The sequence below is a fragment of the Halichoeres trimaculatus genome, unplaced genomic scaffold, assembly GCF_033239565.1.
Source record: "Halichoeres trimaculatus isolate MK-OKI-2021-1 unplaced genomic scaffold, fHalTri1.1 fHalTri1_scaffold_21, whole genome shotgun sequence".
In the NCBI taxonomy this organism is placed as follows: Eukaryota; Metazoa; Chordata; class Actinopteri; order Labriformes; family Labridae; genus Halichoeres; species Halichoeres trimaculatus.
This window is the reverse complement of record NW_027437199.1, coordinates 4,641,817-4,646,655: the sequence shown is the minus strand read 5'-3', so window position 1 is coordinate 4,646,655 and position 4,839 is coordinate 4,641,817.

Here is a 4,839-nt window from a genome sequence, read left to right as displayed (position 1 = left end):
TAATAATCCTCCAGTGGTAGAATTTAACTTATCAAAAACAGGTTTTTAAGGAAACTTTTTATCATTTTGATGAAACCTACTTGTATCAAATATGTTACATTTGGTGTTAAAGGGTCAAGTCCTGTACTCTGCAGAACCTCAGAAATTTGGTTTAAAACTTTTGGCAAGGATCGTGTTACATTTCACCCCAAAGTATGCTACAACTGATCCGGACTATGGGGTCAATTGTAAAATGTCACTCTGCATTTTCTGGGCCATTTATTAGACACTTGAAGCTGGTTTGTACATCAGTTTGAAGACACTGGGTTACAAGAGCTCAAAGTTAGAGACAGAAATGTAAAAAAAAAAAAAAAAATGTTACAACCATCCCTGGTCTTCCCTACTGCAGTGCCTCAATATTAATGCAAACATACCTCTGTGATCTGTAAATGTATAACTGGTTTTGTCAATTAACGATATCTCCTATCCTGATGGTGGTGCTGATTGAAAAGTCATTGGATCCTCGTATCTTAGGCTCAGTGAGGAAATAAGGGACTTCATTCAGTCTTCAGGAATAAAAGCCTGAGGATTCAGTCTGAGAGCATCATTAATATCTGTACAAAAATAATTAGTCATCAAAACATTTTGACTGAGGGACCGTGTCTGACTGGATCTACCACAAATGTCAGCCTCTTGATGAAAGTTCTGAAATAAAAATGACTCAGCTTTCAACGAAGAGAGCACATTCATGACCAGTCTCGATTAGTCTGAGCTGTACTTGATTTAAAGCCTCGATTCCACATGATAGTTTTGTTCATTTCAAAAACAATTGATGTACACAACTACCTGTTTGTGTGAGGGATATATGTTTTATGATTTAAAGTATAGAGATAATTGAGGGAAAGAAACACTTTGGAAAGAATCCATGTTTAGATAATATGCAGATGATACTGTGCTGTTCAAGAACAAATTCTCAAAGTTAGTTTTATAAGACCCTGAGGCTTTTGGTTTCTGCCAGAATCATCAGGTCTGTTTTGAAATAAGATATGAGAGTTTTTAGCTGCTAAAATTGTTAATCTAAGAGTCATATTTTCATTCACGATGATGTTTGAAGTTGTGGAATAATGTGGATAGAGCTTATGATTAGCCAAAGAAGAAGCAGTGCTGTGTAGTCTGTAGCTGTGTAGTAAAAATGTGCTTTCAAAAGCACTAATTTGAGTTTTGGAACCAAGAAAAGTGAATTTTGGGCTATAAAAACTGTCGTGGTAGATTTTTTTTTAATCAGTAGATAAGATAATAAAGTTGTGGTTATTCAATACGCAGGTCATATTTGTCTGTTTGGGAATACACGAAAAATGCTTCAGTGTCTGGTGAAGATAATTTTTATGTGTTAGTTTTTTGCTGCTGATCATCTTAATTTAAGATGTGTATTTTCATATTGCTTACATTGAAGATCATGAATCACGAGGGAAGGAGTTTATGATCTCTCAATATGCCGACGATACAGTGTTGTTCAGTGGAAAGACAAAACAGGGACATCGAAAGCAGCTGGAATAGTTTGATTTTTGTCGGAGTTGTGTCTGATTTGAAAGAAGAAATGGAAACTTTGGGCTCTAAACTGAACGCTGGGTATAAATGACATTTTTTTGCCGATGATACTTTGGTGTCATAACAGCGAAAATTTGGTTGATTTTGGATGCCGGGTGTTAAAATATTTATGTTGACCCAACTTCTGTTTTCCCATCATAAACACTCAGAGAGTAACTGAAGTACATTGATGATGCTGCTGATGATGATGATGATCTTAATCTTTGACCATAAATGAGTTTCTGCTCATGTGCTTGGGTCACCAGTGCCTGTACTTTGAGAGAGGGCTCTGTCTGTGCTAATTTGATCACCCATGTGATCGATGCACAGCTTCAAACTTCATCAGAAGAGCAGGAAAGTCAATGTGAATGTATATTTCCTAGAATGAAGGAATGGGTTCCTCTTAATATCTGTTCCACTCAGGGTTATGTCTGGGCATGAATTCCCCTCTTGAATCAAGCTCTCTCTTCAAGAATAAGTCTCACATTAAAGATAATATTAACTTTACGGCTCTGAACTATGACACGTTTGATGATAAAACATCCAAAGAGTAGAAAAAATGTACATACTTCCATTCTGGTTCACCTCAATCACCTGAAACCTCATCATGCGCCCAAAATAATATCAAATTTAAATTTAAAGAAGAGTTATTTCTTTTTCTTGGACGAGACTTAAGTTGAAAAATATGATTTTGGCCACTTTTCTTTAGGCTGCTTCTAGCTTTCATTGCAAACAAATGAAGCACTTTTACTTTTTGTCATTTACATTCTAATAGGGGAGACCGGGTATGGTTTTAACACCACCAATTCCACCAATCAGGGATAAGATTGGAGTCATATGATCATATCAATATTAAGACACTTCCACCCTTATCACACGGTGATCATCAGGGCTGGAAACAGGTGAATGCAGATTATATAGAGAAAAAATAATTTTGAGATAAAGTAAATTTTTTGACTACGACTATATTTTGTTTAGTTCTTATACTATTCCAGATAAAACCATTTGCCTTATCTCAGGCAAAATGTGATGCATTTTTCCCATGCTAATTTCAATCCACTATGCTAGTGAATACAGCTAGCTAAACACTAGCTGACAAGGGTGGGGATGGTTGTAACACATCTTTAAAAAAAGTCACAGAAGTCATGTACAACTAAGAATATTAAAATCAAGAACATTTCTTGATTTTAATAATGTTACATAACTTTAGGCAGTATTTTTAAAAAAGCATCTGATGAAGTCACAAAGAACAGGAAGTCAGTCAGATCAGTTACGAAGGCACATGGGATCTGCCATGTTACTACAAGTCACAGAAGCTGAGGGTCCAGAGATATCCAAGTTCTGTTGTTCTGGATTTTTCCATTTCAATAAACCTCTTTTTGAAGGGTGTGATCTCTGTTTTTGCTTTTTTTGTCTAACCGTTACAACCTAACCCAGTAGTGGGGATGGTGGTAACAAAGGACCACCATGTATCTGACATTTGCATTAAAGTTTGAGAACTCTGACTCCAAAATTCAGTGAGTTGGAGGTGCTGAAGCAAAAAGTGTTACAACCATACTTGGCCCCCCCTACATTACAGTAGCCATTTAACTGTTGCCACCCAGGTCAGAAAAATCCAGACACACCCCTGAAGGCAAAGCAAGGATGAAATGATGCTTAATAAAGCACTATTCATCGAAAGAGAAATGAAACACAGTTTTTCAGGTCAACAGGGGGCATTAAATCAAATAAAATGTCTTAAATAACGTCTTATGTAGCTTTATAGCTTTACACTCTAGAAATCTAATTTTCTGTCTTTTCATTTTCCTCCAATAAAGCGGCTCTGATACTCGTTTGTGAAATTTTCTTCTTCAAAGTTTTCTAAAGTCAAAGCAAAATAAACCAGTGGTTTGTTTGAACTTCCTACTCAGGAGGCAGAGCACAGTCTGGTCCGACGGGGATGACGTAGACCAGTCCCTTGTCTAACTCTGACTTCCTTGTCATCTGTCAAATTTCTTGCTTCAGACTCTTCTTCTTTCTGCTGGGTTTAGGGTGGCTAAGGGTAGTGTAAGGGGTCTCCAAGGTGTTGTGGGCCTGACTTAACACGAGTGACAGGAGGTGCTCACTCAACAACCCCAGTGATATTCTGGCTCTTGCTTTCCGTTTGTCTTCAGGCTTTGTGTTGTGGGTCACAACACATGACTGTGTTTCGCTCATTGCCTGTAGAACATATGAACATAGTCTCTGTGATGTCCCCATCTGTTCATGAACAGATTAATGAAGCCAGTTGTCGCTGGCAGGAGCCATGTTGGAAATGCTGACTCACGCTTTAAGCCTCCTCACCGACAGCTATAGGGCGCCAGACCTGTCAGTCATGGGAACTGTGCCTCTGATTGTTTAACTCGTGATCTAAGATCCTAAATTTTTCCCTGCAACATAAGTGAATACATTCCATTCCCGAGTACAGAATACGTATGACTTTCCCCTTATTATTATTATATTATTATTATTATTATTATTATTATTATTATTATTATTATTATTATTATTATTATTATATTCTTTCATTTTAAAACCTGATTTAAATACCCAAAACCAAACCAACACCTAAGAGATTCCAGGAGTTTTAAAAAGATATTACAGCAACTATTGTTGCCACTGAGCTTAAATGGGTGAATATAGAATAGAATAGAATAGAATAGCATAGAATAGAATAGAATAGAATAGAAAAGAATAGAATAGAATAGAATATTTTTTATTGTCCACCAAAGCGGAAAAGTGGCTTTGGCTCACCAGCACAAGAGACAGACAGCACTAAAATACAAAACATGTCATACATAAAAACACATATAAGACACGATATAAAAGTAGAAGTAAAACAGGATCTAGTTAATATCATCTAAACCACAAAGTTATATAAAAATATCATCCCCAGCACTGTGTGTGCCTGTAGAGAAATGAGTCATTCAGACCTTTTGAACCAGGCTGTAAATATTTTTTTTTAATGCTGTAAATGTCCATTTTTTTCTGGCTTGGTGTGGATGTGGTTTCTGGTCTTTTTGCGGCCAGCCTCAAGCAGATACTCAGTGAAATGCAGCTCTTAGCACTTCATTTTCATTGTCATCTCAACAATAGGCCCAAATTAAAACAGTATTGCATAGAAAAAAATTAAAAAATCAATATATTAATCATCAGTATCAGCTGCCCGCCTGCTGACCAGCAAAAAACGCTATGACCACATTACACTTGTCCTTACATCTTTGCACTGGCTGCCTGTTGATTTCAGAGTTCATT